Source organism: Fragaria vesca, linkage group LG3 (genome assembly GCF_000184155.1).
Source record: "Fragaria vesca subsp. vesca linkage group LG3, FraVesHawaii_1.0, whole genome shotgun sequence".
NCBI lineage: Eukaryota > Viridiplantae > Streptophyta > Magnoliopsida > Rosales > Rosaceae > Fragaria > Fragaria vesca.
Genome location: NC_020493.1, coordinates 25,750,232 through 25,775,196, shown reverse-complemented (window position 1 = coordinate 25,775,196; position 24,965 = coordinate 25,750,232). Strand labels below are relative to the sequence as shown.

General features: G+C 36.3%; 1 pseudogene across 1 annotated transcript in view; it reads right to left on the bottom strand.

Moving 5' to 3' along the window:
* LOC101295032 overlaps nucleotides 1–5,497 on the bottom strand; it is a 17,805-nt pseudogene extending 12,308 nt beyond the window's left edge. The window contains exon 1 of the transcript XR_184398.1: nucleotides 5,436–5,497. The product of XR_184398.1 is annotated as a serine/threonine-protein kinase akt-1-like (transcript). The remainder of the gene's footprint in view (nucleotides 1–5,435) is intronic.
* Nucleotides 5,498–24,965: the final 19,468 nt, after the last annotated feature.

Genomic DNA, 24,965 nt, shown 5'->3' with positions numbered 1-24,965 from the left:
ATCATTAAAGAAAATATTTACAATTATTGCAGCACGTGATGTTAATATGCCTGACACTTAATATGTAAATTTAATCCTTTATTTGGAAAAGATTTCTGTATTGAATGGATCTTGTTTAGTATTTGATAGAAAATATTTGTGTTGTGTGTACCATCATGTACTCTATTATTGAGTGAATATTTATGATGTCTTGAATGATCCTATATTGCAGGAAAAAGGTGCCTCGTCTTGCTATCATTGTAAGTGAAGAAATGAGTACATCTCTATGTTCTGATGAGGAGACTGTCTTTTTACAATAAGATTCAAAGCAATTATTGTTGATTTGATTAATGGAGTTGAGCCTGGTGAAAACTCCATATTTATTTCAGTCCATGCTAAAGCATGAGGAGCTGATAGTAGTACGTATGTCCTAGATTCAGAGAGTTTCTCTCTTTTTTTCTTTTCTTTTTTTTCTTTTTTGGTTAAGTTAGAGAGTTCTTTCTTAGGTATTCAAATTAGATAAAAAGAAGGTTTTTTCTTTGAGTTATCATTTGATCCATTTTAGTTATTAATTAATAATTATGTCCCCCCTATGAATATTGTCAATCTCATATTTTATTACGAGTGCTTTATTTTTATTTGTATATCTAATTATTATAAGTTCTTGACAAGAAAAAAATTAATTAGAAGAAAATGTCTAAAATGACATGAAAATTAAAAAAAAAATAACTAAGAAAACAAAAAATGTTTATAATGGCAGATTTTAATCAAAAGAAAAAAACAAAAAACAAAAAAACAAATTTTAGGCTTATCCAATCAGCGACACCAAACGTGCTATAGGAAAGGAGTTGGAGATCTCCAATCCAATCTTAGTCAAGTCAGATCAGGAATGGATTTGAAATCAAATCCTATACAGTGTACCAAACACAGCTGACAAGACGATTCTGAATTGCTGTGTTGTAGAATTGAATCGAAGCAGAGGAGATGATTTATGATTTATCTAGGTTTGTTTGATTTTCTTTTTTCCCGACGAACATCTGGGAATGGAAGAGACAGCACACCTGGACAAGAGCTATTTTGACATATGGTCAAAAAGCAAGAATATTGTAGTTGTTGACTTACGGAGTAGTTAATTATTTAGATACATTTAATCCGTGGTTGTTTCGATATTCGTTTAAAAGTGTTTAAACGTAATAAGTGTTGACTGTTTTTATCATGAATCAAATATTTCCGGAAGCTTATGATTTTTCAATCCTATTCGTGTTTCATTATTCCAGTCATATTCTATTTCACAAGATTTTCAAAAATTATGCTTTCTTTGTATAGTTTGTTCACAAAGATGTATACTTGTATATAATTTATTAAACAAGTTATACCACATTAGTATGCACATTATGGTTTCAATGGCTAAATTTTATAAAATGAAAATTCAACCGTCTCATATGATCAACGTACTTAAATACGGCTACGGAAAAAAATTCACCTGTTTTCTATAAAGTTTGGCTCTCGATCGACGCGGTCAACCTTAAACCGACGTCATTTATTACATGAAAACGCTCTTCCATACCCCTATATGACCTAGTTTGGTTGATTCTTCCACACACAAAACTCTCACATTGATGATATGTAACCACCTATGTAAAAATTTAGGAACGGTCACCTCCTCACGATAGGGCTCCATATGGAAGTATAAGCGTAAATAGGGTTGACCGCTTCTATCGGGGACCAGACGTTATCAGAAATATGTGATTTTTCAACCATAGCTGTATTTCACCATACATATCACATCCTATTTCATAAGTTTTTTGAAAATATTGCTTCCTCTGTATAGTTGGTTCACAAAGATGTACATTCGTTTATAATTTATTAAACAAGTTATACCACATTAGTAGGCACGTTGTGGTTTCAATAACTAAATTTCACAAAATGAAAATTTAACCGTCTAATATGCTCAACGTACTTAAATACGACTACAGACAAAAAAAATCACTTGTTTTCGATAACGTTTGGCTCTTGATCGACGCGGTCAACCTTAAATCGACGTAATTTATTAACGAAAACACTCTTACATACCCCTATATGACCTAGTTTGGTTAATTCTTCCACACACAAAACCCTCACATTGATGATATGTAACCACTCATGTAAAAATTTAGGAACGTTCACCTCCCGATGATAGGGCTCCATATGGAAGTATAGCATAAATAGGGTTGACCGATTCTATCAAAGACCAAACATTACCGGAAATATGTGATTTTTCAACCATAGCCGTATTTCACTATATCGATCACATCAGACGATCGAAGTTTCATTTTATGAAATTTAGCCATTAGAATCACAACGTGTCTACTAATGTGGTATAACTTGTTTAGTATGTTATATGCAAATGTACATTTTTGTGAACTAACTATACAGAAGAAGCAGTATTTTGAAAAATCTTGTGAAATAGGATGTGATTGGTATGGTGAAATAAGGCTTTGGTTGAAAAATCATATGATTCCGGTAACATTTGGCCCCTGATAGAAGGGGTTAACCTTATTTACGCTTATGTTTCCCTATAGGAGCCCTATCGTCGAGAGGTGAACGTCCCCAAATTTTTACACGGGTGGTTACATTTCATCTATGTGAGAGTTTTATCTGTGGAAAAATCTACCAAACTAAGTCATATAAGGGTAGGTAAGAGCGTTTTCGTGCGGTAAGTGACGTTAAATTAAGGTTGACCGCTTTGATGGATCCCCAAATGTTACCGAATACATTTGAATTTTCTATCATAGTCATATTTCACTATATTGATCACATCAGACGGTCGAAGTTTCATTTTATGAAATTCAGCCATTAGAATCACAATGTGTCTACTAATGTGGTATAACTTGTTTAGTAGGTTATATGCAAATGTACATCTTTGTGAACTAACTATATAGAGGAGGAAGAATTTTGAAAAATCTTGTGAAATAGGATGTGATCGGTATGGTGAAATATGACTATGGTTGAAAAATCACATGATTCCGGTAACATTTGGTCCTCGATAGAATGGGTCAACCCTATTTACGCTTATGCTTCCCTATGGGAGCCCTATCATCGAGAGGTGAACGTCCCCAATTTTTTACATAGGTGGTTACATTTCATCTATGTGAGAGTTTTGTCTGTGGAATAATCAACCAAACTAAGTCATATAAGAGTAGGTAAGAGCGTTTTCGTGCGGTAAGTGACGTTAAATTAAGGTTGACCGCTTTGATGGATCCCCAAACGTTACCGAATACATTTGAATTTTCTATCACAGCCGTATTTCACTATATCGATCACATCAAACGGTCGAATTTTCATTTTGTGAAATTTAGCCATTGGAATCAAACGTGTCTACTAATGTGGTATAACTTGTTTAATAGGTTATATGTAAGTGTATATTTTTGTGAACTAACTATACATATGAAGCAGGATTTTGAAAAATCTTGTGAAATAGGATGTGGTTGGTATGGTAAAATATGGATATGGTTGAAAAATCACAAAATTTTGTTATCATTTAGGTCTTGATAACTGCGGTCAACCCTTATTACGCTTAGACACTCCTAAGGGGAGCCTAACCACCGAAGAGTCAATTTAACAAATTTTTTTTCATGGGTTCCTATATATCATATACACAAGTTTTAGGTTTGAAACCTCATTTTTCCCTATTTTCGAACCTAAAACTTGTGTATTTGAGATTTAGGAACCCATAATTATTTTTTTTGCTAAATTGACCTTTCGGTAGTTAGGCTCCCTTTATGAGTGCCTAAACGTAATTAGGGTTTACTTTTATGATGGAGGCCGTATTTTTAACAAAAAAACTTGAAATTTCTACCATCTTCATATTTTATATTATTAAATTTTACTTTTATCCCGTAATTGGTTCACAAAGACACATATTTATGTAATATATTTACATACAACAAATATATATATATATATATATATATATATATATATATATATATCTTGTTTGTATTCTAATGTGGAGTGAGAACACCAAAGCGGATGATATGTTTGACAGTCTCTCCTCGGCATTACCCCTTGCTTTTTTCCCTAAGTCAGTTTAGTTAAATTTATAATGGTCAGCATTTATACCCAGTTTTACTTTTTTTTTTTTACTTTTCCCCAAATCAGTATAGTTAATTTTATAAGGGTGCATTCATACCCAGTTTTCCCAGAATAATCAAACGCCTTGTACTTGACAACAAATATCTACATTTCCTAAACAACAAATACTACACACTGCACACTAGACAGAGTACCTGGGCTTTGCCGCGGTATTCAACTCTTTATATCTACTCGATATTGATATTTCTACTTGTTACTTTTTTTTATACGAAAAGAAAATTAGAAAAGAAAATTACAAAAAGAAACTTCTCAGACAACCCGAGTTTACATTATCAAAAAACTAGGCTCTAGTAACCGAGCTAAAAATTCTATTACTCCATATGTGACAATCCGGAAGTTGGTGCCCTTCAAGGGTCATGGCGTCTGCCACAAAATTGGCTTCTATATACACATGGTTGAAAGAAATAGAAGAGAAGGATCTTGTTCTACTTGTTACTTTACTGATATGCATAATATATGGCAAATGATCGTCTCAGGTTAGAACATGAAGCAACAGAGTGAGAAGGCAAATATAAAAGAAAGATTCAATTTATTCATAGTTTCAATCTTATATTTACAATTCTACCCAGAATTGTTTATCGCTCTCTGTCTTATCATCTCCATCATAGCAGCACATCACCTTGATTAAGAATGTTGCAGCCTCCTCAAAATGTTCTTCTACACTTATGAGAAAACATGCAGACAATTACAATCTGTTATATAATCCTCAAAAGAGAGGAAGATCGGTAACAGAAAGTAACTTTCTTATCCAAGTTCCACAGCACCATGTGAATAAGATGAAATCAAATTGGGGCTCTAGACATGTTAAAAGGCATCAATTCACAATTCTCAATAAAGGGAGCAAACTCAAATGAAATTTTACATTATTCGGATCCTTCATCAGTTAGAATTGCAAAATTTGATTTTCCTCAACTGCACGAACATAGGGATGGCACACGTACCTCTTGTTACAATCCTAACTAAGAGCCTATACTAATGAAATGGCATTTTGTCTACTTCAAGTGAAGAATGGCTGCAACAAACACAACACAGAAACCACTGTAAAAGACAAATCAACTTTCACATTATGGGTAACTGCAGTTTGTGTATATAGATTGCAAAGAGTACAACAAAGCTGTGGGTATGACTCATACGAGCAAAGTTATGCATCTAAATCAGTAGATGATGGTAAAAGCTGGGTAGTAACACATAATTTTAGCAGACATATTTAGTAATCTGATTAACAGGGCCTAAATTTTGTGTTTAATATACAACTTTTGTCAATATATAGCTCTTACAGTTTCTATAACTTCCCCATCATAGCTCAAAGTATAGCTATTTACCTTCCTCCAGCTTCCAGATTTGGTTTCCATAACTTCCCATCATTGGAAATAAGAAGATCCATCTTATTTTATTTGTATGAGACCATTGAATAATAAAAATGCAATAAAATTTGATTAACATGATAATAACTATACATGGACTGAGTTTATTGATCAATAAATGGTAAGTTAAGATGATAGGCCTTGTTCTTGCTCGAGTCTGAACTGGATTCCACAAAACCCAGTTCAAATGCAAAGATTTACTGCAGTTGGCTAAAATTCAACAAAGATTGGATTCAAATAGAAGATTATGTCCTCACTACTTTTGAGAAGTCAACATTTAATACCCATGACATTTAGGGAATTCTTTTTTCCAATCTCATACATTGTTCTAGCACAGAATTTTCCATTCTTATCAATCAGATCCTATTAGATCCTGTACTAAACCAAACCACAATAGAAAACCTATCTATTAATATTTCCAAATACATCATATGTACTCCAAAAAAGATTGGCCAGTAGAATTTACATTGTTATGGTAATGGAAAAGGAAAAAAGGCCACACTTACAGAGGTAAAGTAACTTGTAGGCCTCTGCAACAATATTGATGAATTTGACACGCTCAATTCCTAGCTCTTTGTAACACCTATCTTCAATATGTTTGGCTATCTGTTGAGAACAAAAAGAAACAGAAATACCTCATCATCATAACACTAATATACCGTAGCCACGCCATTTACTGACCAAGACAGAAAGAAATGGCAGAGAAGAATTCACACCTTAGAAATTGTAAAAGGACTCTTTGCAGCATATTCACATAACTGAACAATTTCGTTTTGATTGGGAGAGCCGTCCTGGAAACCAAACCCATTTTTACCTATCAATGTGAACAGAAATGAGAACCACTTGTTCCTACAAAGAATTTAAAAGAAGTAGAATGAGAAGAAGGTTCTTACCATAACCTTGCGACAGAGCCTGCAATCAATTGCCCGAAACCACTTGTTCTGAATGGAACTAAGGAGAACAGAGAGCTCCAGTCAAAAGCGGGAGCTCGGTTCCATTATGAGGAAAGCGATACAGGAAAAATTAGGACTGGGATTGATGAAGCGGTGGAGCAGTGAGAGAGGAGAGAGAACAATGCCACAAAAAATTGATCTCATAGGAGCAAGAGAGAGGGCTCACGGATATCAATGGTAGAAGAAAGAAGAAAAAGATGGAAATACTGCTATCAACTTGTACTCGCAAGGACTCACCGCTTTTCCGGCCTCCAACTTTCTCCGTTTAGCGTCACCTGAAATTGAAATTGAACAGTGACCATCCGTTTGTTTCCTCCCTCACCCGTACCAAATTACCCATACAAACATATACAGCTATTACCTTCATATTGCAAGACCAGATTCGAAACAAACCGATTGGTCGTCTTTTACAGATGAACACAGTTGCTAATCGCCCAAAATCAACAATTGTGCTGCATCTTCAATAACCTAGTCCTCTTCCTCGGGAGACTTCGTCTCTCATATGCTATTCCCATTCACCCTAACATGAAACACGAATTCTATGAGAGAGAGCGAGGTATGCTGTGTGGAGAAGAAGAATATGAGAGACTAGGAGAGTTAGAGAGAGGAGGTATGCGGCCAATTGGAGATTGGGTTTTTTAAGCTAGAAAACATGCCATACGGTAACTAATGTTTTAACCCCCGCGCTCACGTAACGGAACTCATCACCGTCTAACCAATTAACAGCCACGTCATTTTTTTTTTTTCCGGGTGCGTTGAGTACGTTCTCTATAAATACCAAAGCTTGGACCGAAGAATCCACACAGCTACAACAAAACCCTTCTCCGCCGAACCAGATCTAAAATTTTGAAGATGATTCCCATAGTCTCTTCTTGCAGCAACAACATAACAAGAGGTGTGCCTTGCTGATACTAGTCTCGTTCATTCCGGTAGAACTACATAGTTTTGTTTCAGTCTCAATCCCCAAACCCAAACCCAAAAACAATGGGAAACAGTCTCAATCTCAACTCGTGCCCACTCTCTTGGGGTTATCCCTTGCAGTCAAGATCAGATCTTGACATCAGTTTCAAACCCGAATCACTGTTCGGCTGTCATCTCTTTGTGTAAACAAACGTTTGTGTGTGAAATAGAAGGACAAAGTCGAATGCACAAGGCCAACATGGACAACTCTAGAGAAGGATGTCGCAATGCATTATAAGAGTTCGTTCAAAACACATCAAGAAGAAAACAAAGAGTAAGTATATATGGTGTTTTTACTTCTTTATAAAGATTTGAGTAAAAAAATATTATTTTTATTTCTTATTTCAATTGTTTTGGTTTGAACAGCTTTGTATATTGGCAAGATAAAAAATGAGGACTTGAAGTCAATAATAGAGGAAGGAGAGTTCACAACTGATATAAGGATAATCACTTAGTGACATCCAATAATCAAAACTGGGTGCAATTATTTTGGGCAAATAAGTCTGTCATTATATTTCATGTGTGAATTTCTGAAAATATAGAATTGAATGCAGACCCTCAAGATTTACATTCAAATGTTAAAGGAACAAGCAAAAAGGTCAGGCATCCGAGTGAGATTCCTTGATGTGGAGGAAGCTGTAAGTAAAACTACCACACTCTTGTAATTCATTTATTGAGTTAATGTTAACAAAACTTTCCTTTTTGCAAAAAAAGAAGAAACAAAAAAAGGAGATTTAGGCCTCTAGCTGCGTCGACATACCCTGAGAGTCAAGACCCTGAAGAATTCAAAGATAAAAATACTGCTGAGGATGAACATGGATTGATAGAAAGCAAAGTACAAATGACTGACGAGGAAAAGGAAACAAGACACTAGGTCCTCTCAAACAAGATCAATGAAGTAGAGTATGAGCTGCAAGAAAACTTCACTTGCCCGCAAGAGAGAAATTTTTCGTAAGTACCATAGATTTTTTCATATTTCTTATAGAGATATAGATAGCAATATGTTAACTCTTAGGGGTCAGTAACTACTTGTATTAGGTGTGGTGTGAAAGGAAACTCAAGTTTGCTGGTCACTTGAATGCATGTCGGATTGTGGGTCTTACATGCTCCATAATATTGAGAGTCTAATATATAACCTAAAGCCGACAAAAAAAGGTGGAGATAACTTGACAAAGCGGATGTTGTGACAATTCATGAAGATTGACATAGAAGACAATTTTACGCCAGAAGGGTTCCTTGAACCAGTAGATATAAAATCAATGTCGAGTAAGTAGAAGAGAATTTTGCGCCAGAAGGGTTCCTTGAACCAGTAGATGTAAAATCAATGTCGAGCAAGTAGATATGTTTTAAAGACGTAGATGTAGTATTATGACGATTGAAGTAGGGTTTATTTCTGCTGTTGTGTGTAAATTGATATCATACATACCCTAATCAAATTTCAGATTATACTCAAATTATTGAGTCTTCACAATTAGAAGCATAGTCGAAGAATGGAGTGAACTAAGGTTCACATGTACTCATAAATGTCCCCTTAAATTTTCAAGTAAAAGAATAGGGATTGAATATATATCATATTTGCATAATAGGTTATGACAACCAATTTTCCTTACGAGCGAGTTATGCACGGGTTGCTTGACAGAGTAATAATATGTATATTCAATAATTGTTGGCCATTTAAATTATAATTATCTTCCGGTTTAAATCCAGGGTGACCAGAGGGTCATGCCAAAGCATAAATACATAACATGGTATGCCGCAGTTGGTGTGACAGTTGCGAAATACAACCCAAATGATAACACAACCAACTTTTCAATCTACGCTTTTAGCGTAATCGCAAGCTATGCAACATTCCACATTATGATTATTTGTGGACTCAATATGATATCCATTTGGATTCAGAAGAGAATAAAGTCTCTTGAGTAAAGACAACATAGTGTCATTTATCATTCTAATGTGGGCTATTGGAGCCTTAAACCAAGTCTGTAATTCCAGATATCATGGTCACATTAGCTTTGGTAAATACCAAAGTGGAGAAAAATATTCGATTACCAAGAATCGTGTGCGTTGTAGCACTGTCAACAAGGCATATATGTTCTCTAGCTTTTTCGAGCATAGAGCTTCCATGAATCATTATCGTTGCCATAATAAGATGCATTGATAATATGAAATCAATCTTCATTGTTGATATCAATTCGTGAGTACCATATGCCAAAATAAAGGGGGCATTTAGATTCAGTAATTGGAACATGCATTAGTATCTATAACATTATAACAAAATAATATAAAGATGATGATGTCTTAGTTGGTCATAATACTTCTACGTACCCAGAACATCCAAGTTCAAACCCTGCAACGAAATATATTTGGTCATTCATTTTTCATAAAGAAAACAAAATAATAATATTTAGCAACAATTACCAAACAATTGTAACAAATATGAGGTCGAAGAGTTACTAATAATAAGTACTAGACATGACAATGAAAATGGTAAAGTGTTGTTGTAGCCATGATTACCAAAAATCAAAACGGTAATAAGTTTAGTTGTTAATAACAATAATGATAATGAAAAAAGATAAGGAGCCATCAATATTAGTAACTTACAATCATCCAAAAAACATAATGTACCACATAATGGTGATAGAAATGATAATATTGTTCCATCGATGCCAAAATATAGGCTTGATCGGTGTTAAGAACATCATTATTGATTATTTCAACATGTTTCTCGTCCTCCACAAAACAAATTGTCGATTTCCGGTGGAGTGATGTCTAATGGCTCAGATCAATCCCAAAATCAACATATATAATTGATTTCAGCATTATTTAGTGTCTTTGGGAAGGGCTTGTTACCATAGCCACGTTTATAGCCATATCGGGATCCATATTTGAACATGTATGTTCTCTCAAAATGATTAGATATCATATTCGAAACAAAGTTTCGAAGTGTTCATGAATATGAACAATGGATCCCATAAGACAAACACGAAAAAAACATTCGTGTGATCATGTTTTTAGAGCCATAAGTCTAAGCCTACTCGGTCAGCGGACTCAAGTCTTGATTATTGGAACAATGGTTCTCAAAGTCGTATCCATATACATATATAAAATGAACACATAAATAAATTGATGTTCATAAGAAAAAAAAACTCATAGATCATTAGCCTTGGTCATAATTAAGCAATCATGTTGCACCATAGGCTTGTAGATCATCATGAAGTTCATAAAAGAAAAAGAAAAATAAACAGCAAATTCGTGTTGATAACGTGTTATAAACTAAAGAAATAACAGAGAGAGAGAGATAAAAGGTGGGAGGAGAAAAAAGTATATTATTTATTCTCATTAGACTTCTTTATATAAGAGTATGATTTACATCATAAGGACATAACTAATGAGTAATTGTCAAGACCCACCTCGAATTTCACCATGAAACCCAAGGTAAATCCTGCGGGGTCCACCTCCAAGAAAAATTTACCCAAAAATCGACATAGCCTCCCTTGAAAATGGACAACTTTTACCTGAAAAATCCAGATAAACACTTCTATAATAAATCATCTATCCTCAACTCCTCAAGCCATCCGCTCCCCACAAACAAATCCACCACAATATCATTAAATCATTTCTAAATCCCACTTAAACATCCCCAAAATAAATTATACGTCAACCTCTAAAATATTTCTAAAATATATTCCTGAGTATTAACATACAACCGAAATATCATACAATATTCCCAAGGTAATTAGAGCTACTAAACTAGAGGAAGCAAGAAAATACACTGGTAGGTTAACATGTAACCTACTGGTCAAAAGTGGTGGTGATGCTGGTAGTTATGTCTCGCCTCCTACTAGTACCGACTCGAACTCTGCAGACTGGGCATTTTTAAAATGAAGGGCCTAGGGGAAAACATTTGAAAACGTTAGAGTGAGTGGACAAAAATAAACTTAATAAAATGAACAAATAAAAATAATTATGTTTTCTTGATTTAATTTCCATAGAGAAGTTATGCTGCATGCGACAAGCGCAAAAGCTTTTAACTTAAAAATTAACAAAAACATGACTAGCCTTGCTAGTCTCTCATACTTTATAAAAAAGAGCCTCCCATGCTAATATATATATATATATATATATATATATATATATATATATATATACAGTTCCTATCCAGAGCGAATGTTCACTTTGAAATTACAGTGTGAAGTTCCTTATTTGACTAACTTTTCAGTCATATTTTCACATCTTCACAGTTCAGTTTGTAGAACCTAATGCATAGATCACTTATGCCAAGTTTCATTGGATTTGATGATCGTTTGGGTTTTCATAATCGTTATTTACACAAACAGTTCTGAATAGACAAATTTATGGTCCGTTCGTTGATTTAATCGAATTTGGTACCTTAACGATTACCAATTTGGATGAACCTTGGCAGGAGTGATCTATGCATTAGGTTCTACAAACTGAACGGTGGAGATGTGGAAATATGACCGAAAAGTGAGTCAAATAAGGAACTTCACACTTTAATTTCAAAGTGAAGTTTCACTCTGGATAGGAACTACTATATATATATATATATATATGTATTTATACTTGTCATACTCCTTGTATGAATTCTTATGAAAAATGGAAATTCATACAAGGCTACAACGCTTGCGTCCCACTCTCACATCACACCATAATAGAATTTCAAACGTTATATCATTATGGCGGAAAAGACTGGTGTATATACGTGCATATCCCCTATATGAATTACTACTTTCATATAGGGTTACGACGCTTGCGTCTCACGCTCACGTCACACCATAATGGAATTTCAAACGCTACATCATTATGGCGGAAAAACACGTATGGCTAGCTAGCATTTATATACATACTATCCTCATAAATATCCAATATACATATCCACCGAAAATCTCATTTTCGGTAACTCTCTAAAATAATGAAAATTATCAATTATCAGAAAAACAATAAATTCCATTGCATGATTTTAATTAAAACAAACGTCCACTCACAAATTTAGGCCTAAACCTGATGTCGATCCGAGGTCTCTTCAGCTCAAGCTTTCTCACGTCCTGTTCAAAATATACTCATAAGTTCTGATCCCAATTTTTAAATCATAAAATTAATAAATATGAAAGTGAGCCTAAATCGCTCCCCTTAGCCCACTTCCTCGAATTCTAACAACGGTTCGGACCGGAACCGTACAAAATCCTTGACAAACAATTTGATGGATTTAAGTAAATTTCAAAGCTACCCCAAACACCAGTTTCTCATCTTAACAACTAACAAATTAACCAATCCCCGATTAATTCCAAACCTTATCAAAAACTCCTCCAATACTCTCAAACTTAACATTATTAAACTCCTCCCTTCAAATACAACCTATAAACCCAGAAAAACCCTTCTACCTGGTGGCGCCGTTGCCGGCGAAGGCGGCCGATCCTACTCCGACCACCTCCAATGCCCACCAAAATTTGACACAACATTCCTCTCAACACTCACACCTTAGCCCACTTCCTCGAATTCTAACAACGGTTCGGACCGGAACCGTACAAAATCCTTGACAAACAATTTGATGGATTTAAGTAAATTTCAAAGCTACCCCAAACACCGGTTTCTCATCTTAACAACTAACAAATTAACCAATCCCCGATTAATTCCAAACCTTATCAAAAACTCCTCCAATACTCTCAAACTTAACATTATTAAACTCCTCCCTTCAAATACAACCTATAAACCCAGAAAAACCCTTCTACCTGGTGGCGCCGTTGCCGGCGAAGGCGGCCGATCCTACTCCGACCACCTCCAATGCCCACCAAAATTTGACACAACATTCCTCTCAACACTCACACAACTTCCCTAACTAGCACAAACATCAATTCCAAGCCTAGATAGGGTAATCGAACCAAAACAGTGAAATGAGCCCTAAAACTTCAATTAATCGTTTCTCCTTACCAAGTACGAATCAAGCCAACTCATTTTGAGGGATTACTACCCTAGATGAGAGCTACCAGATGAGCCAAGAATCGCTGGCTATGGCTTCCGGAGGAGGGAGCTCCGGCGAGAGGGCAGCTGTTGCTTCTTGCCATGATATCTACCAAACGACGGTGGGAGAGGCGCTGCCACCAACTCAGGAAGAAAGAGGAGGAGACGGTGGTTCAAACGGGACCGGTGCGGTGGCCTAGTTCGGCCGGATGACGTCGAACGAAGGCGGAGGTTTCTGGCAAGGAGAGAGGGAGTCGGGGAAGAGGAGAGAGAGAGAGAGAAGAAAGGCTTTGGGCTTTTGTCTCCAATTTTACCCGATCCAACACTTTCAAACCAAACTCCAAAAACACCCCAAAAACATAAAACAATAAAAATTACCCTTTTTTTTTTACTAACTAAAATTTACCCTTTTTACCATTTTCAACAAATCCTCCTACGTAAAATTTTCCCCGAAATAATCGTCTATCAAAACATCTCTAGGGTCCTTTGAGACTATAAATTCATTAACGAAGACGGTAAAAACTCTTATTAACATTATAGTGTCCGAGAGAGAGTAAAGCGTAGTGAGTTGATTCTTGCTAAAGTTAATACCTTGAACCAATTAGCAGATCCTTTCACTAAGCCATTAACCATTACAGCTTTTCAAAAGCATACTGAGAACTCAGGCATTTTGCCTAATCTAGATGACTGAGTTTAGTGGGAGTTTGATTGCTAGGTTCAGTGGGAGTTAGTGTTCATTCATTAAAGCTAGAAATTTTGTTTCATTTAAGTTTCAGAATTTTTCTTTTGGTTATATTTTGAGATCTCATTGAGCTATGAATTTTATGAACTGATTTACAATAAAATTCATCTTTTACTGGATTGAAATTGTTTATCTTTTATTATTCAAGTACTTGATTTAAATTATTTATTTGATTCTTATAAATAACTGTTTCATAGTAGTATACATTTCAGTCTATGAGTTGTTTTTGAATCATTTTATTTTCATTCTAGACTTGATCTGGATAACACATTCAGAATAGTTGCAGGTGCAGCTATGTGTTGAGGTTCAGGCATATGGAACCATTAAGAGGACCATGTACATGTGCTTTTGGAAGGTTGTTAAACCTGCATTGTATATATTAAGTGATATCTTATGTCTCATGTAGCTCATGGTTGTGATGTTTTGTAATTGTAGAGTAGCTGTGCTTTCAAGTGCAACCTTTTCTGCAGTTCTTCATCATGATTATGGTTTGACAGAGATATGATTAGAAACTTGAATGCTTTTATCTCAGGTGCACACTTTGGATTAATTACTATGTCTGAAGCTACATTATTCTTGTTGTATAAACCTGTAAGTGTTCAAGTGGGAGATTGTAAGTTGAATTTGAAAATTTGAACAATTACAAGTTTATATTTAGTACAACAACTAATGTTACAACAGAGTAAGTAATTAGAGATATTAGGCAATTCGTATTTCATGTTAAATGTATATATTCATTATGTGAATATAGTAGTGGGAAGTTTTAAAGAAGATAACTGAAACAGATATAAGTGATTGCAGCCATTATTGAGATATAAAGACCTTTTATGGGAGGGCTTTGTATTAGGATGCTTTCACTATAAATACTAGGTCCCTATACTCTCTTTGAAATCAGTTATTCAGTTCTTGCCCCATAGAAAGATAGCTAATTAACAAAAGAGACATGCAGAAGATTGGTATTTTGAGATGGCTTCATCAGTTATATCAGGTACACATTTAGTTCTATTCATTGATATATATATTGTTTCCTTATATTTGCATATATCTGTGTGCTTGTGAGTGCAATAGATATGTTTATGTTTGTATGCAATTATTTGAGTGTTTCAGATTTACGCTTTCATTTATATGTTAAGGATGAAGCTCGGTAGCTCACCCTATAGATCAGAGCTTGAGCTTTGGCAACAGGCTAGGATTTTTCTAACAATTAATATTTCCATGTTGAATTATCATTTTAGTCTAAGAAGCCGTCTTAAGCACTTCTGTCAAAAGCCAAATTTGTCATCCTAACGTGGAGAAAGGATATCATTCATTCAAAACTGTTAGACTTGACATGAAGTCTATAGCTAGCTAAGATGTGAAGGGTATTAACTACTGGAAATTTCAAAGTGAAACTGCTAATATATAAGAAAATCTAGAACATGATGACCCATTCCATTTAAGCCAATTAGCTACATACTATAACATAACTGGCGCAGGGATGCTTTGTTTGACCATTCTGGATATATCCAAGAGAATAGTACAGCTTGCATCTACAGGGACACTTGCTAATTCACAGCAGGTAGCCTTCAACCTCACAATTCATAACTGATCCAACGAGTAATCTATAAATACCACCCACAACAATTTCATCTCTCACAACTCAAAACCCTCTCTAGTTCCTAAACACCATTTTCCATGTTACTCTTTCTTTTTTATCATTACCAAAGTCATAAGCTGGTATAGGTTACCTTCCCTTATGAAACCAAGCATCCGTTATTCCACCACCAAGTTCACCTTAGTTAGGACTTAGGAGGTCTATGAAGGTGTTGGAATCATCAAGAAGATCTCATCGTTTTGGGGAAAGCATGCAGCCAATTCGTCTCAGTAACCCACAAGATGAATGGGATTGACAAAGATAACTTTGTCGACAGCTACAGTATGACAGAAGGAAATGCCTTGTGCAACAAGATTGATGAGAAAAACATTTCCTTTCAATCAAATTGTAGCTGTACGGAAAGTAATCTTTGTCAATTCCATCGATCTTCATGTGTCACAGAGCCGATTTAGTTGCCTTCAATCCTATCAATATTGCTTTTGGAAAGGAAAAATAAAATTCAGATAGTCACTCAAGCCTTACATCCTTTAAGTTGTTACGCAAACTTGGAGTTGTACGTATGGCAATTCGAAATTTCATGAAGTTCTTTGACATAAATTAAAATATTGACCTTCATTAAGTCTCAAGTTGAGAGAGATCATGAGTTCAATCTTCTTGAAGGTAACTGGAAAAACTTTCTTTCAGGAAGAGTTCAACTTTAGACTGTGTTTGTCAAGGAGGACAACAAAAAACTGGAAACCTCAACTCCTCAAGCTCAACTAGCCAGAGATTGATCGGTATAACATTACCCCAATTAACCACTACTAATTCCAATACTTTTTTTCTTCCACCGAAGAAACAAGAATTTTCATTTCAAAAACAAGAAATTTTCCGTTGTCATTTACCATACCTAACTCCAAAACTGTGACAATCTCCAAACCACTTGAACGTGTAGGAGTTGCATCCTTCTTATAGTTCCATGGACCATGGTTTAAACAGAGGTAAGTTTGCCTCACTCCAAGTATCATAGATCAATTGCTTCAGAAGCTGGTAATTAGGTACTAATTTACTATATTACTGTATCATATCAAAAGTAAGATTGGTGATTTTCTTCGACGTAATTCTAAGTTTCAGTCTTTACTCTTTAGTTTTCTTTTGTTTGGGTCACTTGTAAGTTTTAACCCAAAGAGAAAAAATTGGTATTGAACCAAAATCAGATGGACGAAAGCCCAAGCAGAGCTTCTAGCTAGTTACGTCTTGAACGATGATATAAAAACCAAAGCTTCTACCTCACACACAGCTAGAACAAAGCCTTCTCCGCCGAACCAGATCTAGAATTCCGTGAGTTCCAGAGTCTCTTACTGCAGCAATAGCATCACAAGAGGTATGCTTTGCTGCCTTCCCTGTATTACTTCTAGTCTCGTTGTTTCCGTCAGCAACTACATAGCCTGGTTTCATTCTCAATCCCCAAACCCAACCAAATCTTCAGATCCTCATCTGGGGTTTCTTGTGCGTAACCGACCCAACGTGAGTAAACCCAGCTCGCGTCCACTATCTTGGGTTTATCCCTTTCGGTCAAGATCACATTGTCTCAAGTTTCCAATCTGAATCAATGTTCGTCTGTCATCTCTTTGTCTAAACAAATGTTTGTGTTGGAAAGCCATTGCGGTTGTACAGAGGAAAACATGTCTCTTACAACACTAGGGGGAACCAAAGCTCACAAAGATGAGGAAATGGGACCTCACAAAAAGCTCACAAAGAAAATTGACTTCATAACGTTGGCGGTATGGGTTCTTATACGACTTAATCAATATATGGACATTTCATAGATGTAATTGTATATGTAACTATAGATGGACATTTCATAGATGTAATTGTATATGTAACTATAGATGTATCTATGTATCTATGCATGTAACTACAGATGTAACTATACATGTCTATGTAACTGATACGAAGTGGCTGGTAAGTAACATTATTTATTTTTTACCATGCAGCTTACAATGAGTAGCCAGTAGCCACCAGAGTCACCATCGAGGACGGTTGCGAAATAAGCGTGTTGGTTGCCGAAAACACCGGTGACCGACATGCCTTTTTTCGATTTAGGAATCTCTCCCTGGGTATCTTGGCAAAGTTTATTGGTGACTGAAGTAATAACCATTCAAGAGAAGAATTTTAATACTCCGACTAGCCCGCACATCATTGACCTTACGATGATGAAACGAGAATTGACAAAATACCAGATGATCGTATCTTCACATGTATGATATTGTGATTTTTTTCTGCATTTTGTGAGAGAAAAATAAGTGTAGCTTGTTATGTAGCATGTATGTAACTACCTAGGTAACTATCAACCTGTAGTTACATGGATAGTTTCAGGGGTAGCTTAACATATGATTCTTTTCTCAACTGTTGCCTTTATGAATTACTGGTTTTATCAGTGAAATTATTTAGGGTTATGTAACTCTCCATTTAACAAGTTATATATGATTGTCTCTCCATAGGTAGCAGCGGAAAGAGTCATTCCTGTCATTAGTCTGGATGAAGAGGAGAGTGATATAGAGATGCAACTGATATAAGAAGAATCCGGAAGGACAACATCATCAATGGGGATGTATTCCTATGTAGCCTGGATCAAGAACAAACAAAGAATGCCAGCAAGAAGAGATAGTATATACTTGTGGGGGGAGGTTAAAAAGAGCAGGGAAAAGAAAGCCAAAGAAAAAGCAGAAGAAAGAAAGAAAAAATCTTGAGCAGATGTGTAATACCCCGTACCTAAAAAGGTACTGTTCGGGGTTATGAGTTATCACAGATTTTCTTTATTCACGTTCGAAGATTTAAATAGTGATTGCTCGAGTTTGTTTTCGAGTTTTTCTGAAAACGGTAAATAGTGGATTTAAAACTCCGAAGTTGTGGTACACGTTTATACGAGCTCACCGGTATGCCCGGATTATTTTCCGGAGCGACGAGCTATGTTCTTTGAATTTATGAAGGTTACTGTAAATTTTTAATTATTGTTCCTTGCAACCGTTTTACCTTAAAGGACCTAAAAAGTTGACTTTTCGTTAAATCGATAATTTGGGAAAACTTCTTGCAAGGAAGTCATAGAGAACATTAATACCAGTTCGTGGATACGTGGCACGCACAAATAGGAGTTCGTATGAGAAAGTTATGGTCTAAAAACGGAAAGTTACTGTTTCGATAAAGGGTATAAAAAGAGAAACTTACCGAAGGTGGAAGGTAGAAAAATCAGAAAATTCACCTCACCTCTCTCTCTCTTCCCTCGCGCGTTTTCTCTCTCTCTGCCGAAGCTTCTTCGCCGCCGTGCGCCGCCGCCAGGCCGAAGTGGGCGATGATCTGGGTATCAACATGAAGCTAAGGAGAAGGCCTATCGATCTAGGGTGGTGGCGGAGTCCCTCTCGCCGCCGTTGGGGAGAAAACACGTCAGGAAACTTCGACTGTTCGGGTTCGGTTTTCACTGGATTTCTCCCTCCTCAGGCCACCGATCGGTGAGTTCTTTATATGATTAGGTCGGGTTTGATTAGTACAACATTCCTCTAGAAGATTGTAACTCGATTCATGGTGTGTGTGAGGAGAATTTGAGATTTCGAAATTTTAGGGTTTTTAGCCCCAAATCGGGTTTTATTGTTCTTGATCAAATAAACTATTTAGAGCTAGAATTGAGCTTAGTGTTGTTCATGAAAGTTGTTCGAAATGTTGAGAGGAAGGTTCTGTCAAATTTTGGTGACAATTGGGGGTGGCCGGAGATTGGCCGCCGGCCGGCCGCCGCCGCCGGCGGAGCTGGCGGCGGTGCTGCCTCTTTTTGGGCAGTTTTTCATGGTTATTAAATTGCTAAAAATGAGAGAAACCCATTGGTGGAAAGTTAGCAATTTTTGGAGTAATGTAGGTTAGGTTTCGGATTTTCCGAAGACTAGCGATATTAACGGTTAAAATTGATAACCGGGTATAGGAATATTACTGTTAGACAGTTGTTGGATGGTGCTTATGCATTGAAGTGGATATTGGAGTGTTATGTATGGATTTGGGATTGGTGTTAGTTGAAATGGGTGTCCATAGTATATCTAATGGGTGTCCATAGTAAATCTAGTTAGAATGTTTAGTAAACTTAGGTTCAAGGTGAAAGAATGCATGTTTGATGATTTGCATAAGTATGGTTTGATTTTGGACTTTTGGTGGTAAATGTGATGTGGTTAGAGAAGGTAGAGAAGTAGACCAAAAAAAAATAGCTGAACTACGAGTGGCTTGATCCCTTTAAAAGGGTACGTAGGCAGCCCGATCAAGTTTTTGGTGCAGCCGCAAATTAAAAAAATAAATTTTAGGTTCTAAACACGACAAAAATGTTTGTCGCTTTATTTGATTATGAGATTCTATCTCATTTTCAAATTAGGATTTCCTTATTGATTATATTTGTTTATTCTTTTAACACCTGGGTCAGGGTGTTACAAGATGAGGAAGAACAAGAAAGGAGAAAGAGACGAATTGACAGAGTATGGAGACATAATTCATACCATCGGTGATGATGAGATGCAACCCATGCCGACACAGATTGTGACTACGAACGCAAAGCCAATACAGACTCTGACTAAGAAGGCGAATTGGACAGCTTTCAAAGCATTCATGTGTATGGATCCAATGTCGAAGAAAAAATGGAAAACTTGATGGGACAACTTAGATGACGGGTAAACTCAAATCAATTTGAAAATTCATTTTTGATATAAAATTTTTCATATTGGATTTGTTATTTAAATGTCTAGGTGACTAGCATGTAGCACACTAGTAAGGCCTTGTGTTAATGCAACTAATTGGGTGACTGTTAATGTAACTAATTGAGTAACTGCTGATGTAACATGTAATCTAACCAACTTAATCCTTTTGTGCAGAGACTTCCTATGGGATGGCCTGTTGTATGGGTGGAAGATTACAAAGCTTGATTTGGGGGAGGTTATAATGGACAAACTAGTGGCAGGCAATGTAATAGACTGATTCGGTGCCCTTATAGCCGACGAAATTTCTCAGCAAGATTCTTAGAGTGTCGTTGTTCCAAGGGTTATGCAGACCATGGCATGGGTAGAGACCGAAACTATTTACATTCTAAATACAATTGATAAATGTTTCAGTTTCAACAACTTGTTTACCGTTTCTGTGTCATTTTAATAGCATTCAACAAAAAATTTCATGAAAGGAACATCCACTACTACTTCCTTGACAAGTTATATGAATATTTAGGAGAAGCAACGATGATTTTATTTTTTTTTTATTGACAAGTGAGGCAAAGTTTTACCATACACTCTTTGTCTTCCAAATTCAACCCCCCATTTCTACACCTAAATTCAAGGAAGGGAAGAACAGGAGATGAGAGTAGTGGACAAACATGGAAAGATGCTAAAAAGATGGTAAAGATTTTCTCTTGATGTATCTATTGTGAAGCTTTATTGTAGCTATAGGGATTGCTTTGCTTTCTTTTGCATTCTGTGTGAGAAAAAAAGTGTAGCATGTATGTAACTACCCATGTAACTATCAATCTGTAGTTACATAGGCAGGATAATGTAGTTACACAAGTGTAGATGTATGTAACTACCCAGATAACTATCAATATGTAGTTACATGGATAGTTACATCGGCAGATTAATGTAGTTACACAAATATAACATGCATGTAACTACCCAGGTAACTATCAATCTGTAGTTACATGGATAGTTACATAGGCAGGTTAATGTAGTTACACAAATGTAGCATGTATATAACTAACCAGGTAACTATCAATATGTAGCTATAGTAATTTACATAAATAACAGCAGCGTGCCATTGCACCGCGACAACAGTGTTGTGAAACCATTATGTAAGTGTTGTTGTGTTGCTATAGGGAAACTATTATGTAAGAAATTGATTTTTTGTTCAATAATTTTGTTGTGCAGGCAGTCATGGTTGGTTTATGGATGGCCATAGTCAAAAAGCAAGCAGATGACATGCTGAAGAAAGGGTCCCGTAGAAACAGGAGTAGTTTGTAATGAAAAAAGAAAAGCTTACAGAAAGAGAGAGAAAGTCTATAAATTGGGTCAAGACAAACTATATCGAAAAGATCCCGATCAGTCGTGAAATCGATGGAATCACATTGTCTCAAGTTTCCAATCTGAATCAATGTTTGTCTGTCATCTCTTTGTCTAAACAAATGTTTGTGTTGGAAAGCCATTGGGGTTGTATAGAGGAAAACATGTCTCTTACAACAACACTAGGGGGAACCAAGCGGTGGAGGAAAAAACTCTGTACCTTGGATGGAATTTACAGAGAAAACTGAGACAGCCAGAATATGCATCTTTCATGGCATGGCGGAGATACAGTCAAATAGCCCCGGGAATTTCTACATGTCCTCTTAGATGAGGGTTGCTGCATTTTCTGAGGAGTTCCTCCCATTTGCGAGGAGAAATTGACTATGCAAGGCAAGTTTTGGATTTTATGATTAGTAAGTACTTATATTGCCTCGTCCATAACTCCATATGATCAAAAACTTGTCTTGCCTGGTCTATTTCTCCTCGCGAATGCATTTGTATGTTATACAATCAGATATCAAGCGCAATGAAACTTGTTGAAGAAATGGTGGAGTGAGGCTTCACTCCAGATGAGATTGATGGTTGGTTTATTGTCTATGCATATAGTAGGTCCGCCTTTGTTGCTTTTATTACCAAAGATGTATTGAAAAATCTGATTTGAATGTTTAAAACAGAGCTTTCTTAATATGAGATGTTAGATTTCTGCAGCTTTGACAACATGTTATATTATCATGGAACATCTAATAATATCATACCCTAGATCAGATAGCATTTTAGCACTGTCATATCCTTATTGACTAATTCCACAGCCAGATTAATAAGCTGCTAGTTATATGGTGCATTACTACTCCGGTATGGTTTTATGAGCATGCAGCGATGCAGACTAGACCTAATGGAAAGATGACAATTGATTGTGGTACAGTCATTTGAACTGGCAGACTTGGACTGTCATACTTGAAGTTTACTATGCCGTTGATTCTAATATGCATTAAGATCATTTTAACTGTGTTGATACCCGAAAAATCATGTGATCAATTAAGAGTCATGACTGTCATATCCTGCTACAACATCTATTCCCTGTTTTCATTCGACCGTTCTTTCCCCGTTACGTGGTGGAGCCATTAGTAGCGTTGGCAAGATTCTTCCAGAAGTTATGCACACGGGAAGTGAAAAAATCTAACCTCCGGGAAATACAAGAGGACATCATTTATATCATGTGTAAATTTGAGAGGATATTTCCTCTAAATTTTTTTGACATCATGCCTCACCTGATGATCCATCTTCCCGAGCAATTGTTGCTTACCGATCCAGTACACTACACTTGGATGTATCCCATGGAAAGGTACGTTTTTTACACTTGAATTCCTCAATATATATACATGTTCAATAATCCCACTTTGCAACTTGATTTATAGGCAACTTGGAGACTACAAAAATTATGTGGCTAATAAATCCGCGCCTGAAGGATGTATAGCTGAAGCATATATTGCGCACGAGTGCGTCACCTACATGAAGTTGTATTTAGGAGCGTTGAAGGAAACTCCGCAAACTATACCGGTAGATGTACCGAAGTTCAATATTTCCATACTCTCCAGTGATGTTGAAGTTTATGGAATTTTGCCAGACTCCTACAAGTTGCAACCACATGAGCTAGTCATTGCCCACTGGTGGATATTGATTAACTGTCGAGAAGTTGAATACTGGAAAGACATCCATCTATATTGTCCAGACATTCAAGGTGATCTCGAGTACCACAACAGTGAGTTCACAGACTATTTTGGTGGCTGGGTACGTAATTCAATATTTCTGTACGTGTTTATGTTTATTACATAATTATCCATATTTACAGTTGAATGGTTGCAGATGAACCATATTCAATTTGATGGTCACCCAAATTGGTCGCACGAACTAAGACTTCTAGCGATGAAGCCGATAATGTCAAGAGTTTATCCGATGTGCAAGGTGAATGGCGTGTAATTTATATGTGAACAGAGAGACAGCAGACGGAGAACACAGAATTATGGGGTGATGGCGCATGGTGGGCAGAATGGAGTTGACTATTACGGTGTTCTCCATTCAGTGGTGGAACTCATTTATGGCAAGGCATGACAGTGCACCTCTTCAAGTGTAGATGGTTTGATACTAGGCCGCAGAGCATGAAAACCGATCAGTAAGGAATATTATCGGTGAACACTACTACAAGTTGTTACGAATATGACTCGTTCGTTTTTGCCACATCGGTAAAACAAGTGTTTTATATTGATGACCTTGCTAAAGGTGACGCGTGGAAAGTAGTCAACCTTGTGCACCCTCGAAACATTTACCGGGCGGCTACACTTGGAGAGGCCGAAGACGAGGAAGAAGATGTTGCGTATCAAGAGCCCAACGCAATAGGTATTCCTAACTCCTCTACCGTTCGCCTTAATAATTTTAAAGCGGGTCGTTCGGTGCGAATTCGTGATGAAGAGCCAAGGCTTATTGATGTTGATCCAAATCAAGAAACAGACGAAGACTCTGGCGATGAGGAAAGACATAGATTACCAGAAATTAATTCTGACACCGAAGAAGACTCATCGGATGATTCCGATTACGAGCTTTAGTTTTAATTTAGAAGACGTAATACATTAATTTGTAATAAAAAAGAATGTATTACATTTATAGTTTACATATGTTGAATTCTTATTTATGTTATTTTATATGAATTTTGGTGATATATGAACATGAAGTCAATATGGTTTACATTAAACCTTCTGTTTTTTTAATGTATTTTTTATACTTTAGCCGACGAGTCGTCTTAAACCATCTTAGCCGACGAATTATAGTATATTTTGTCGGCTAAAACCATCTTAAATAAGTCATAATTCGTCGTCTAAGATGCGGTTAGCCGATAAATACCCTAATATTTCGTCGGCTAAACCCTAAACCCTAAACCTTAGCCGACGAATACCCTAATATACGACTTGTTGCGTCTCATCGATTTGAAACTATTTTCAGTTGAAGGTCCGGCCAAAATACGTAATTTAGACGGTCCAATGACCTTTTCCGTGCGTTTAGGGGTTTGACTTACGGGATTGACCGTCCAGATCGAGCCCTTACCCTTGTCGGATCAAGTTGAATTTTTTCCCATACATGTATTTTATCATGATGGTCAGATCTGATGGTCGGATTTTCGTTTCTCAAGTTTGATCATCACAATCACAACATGCCTACTAATAT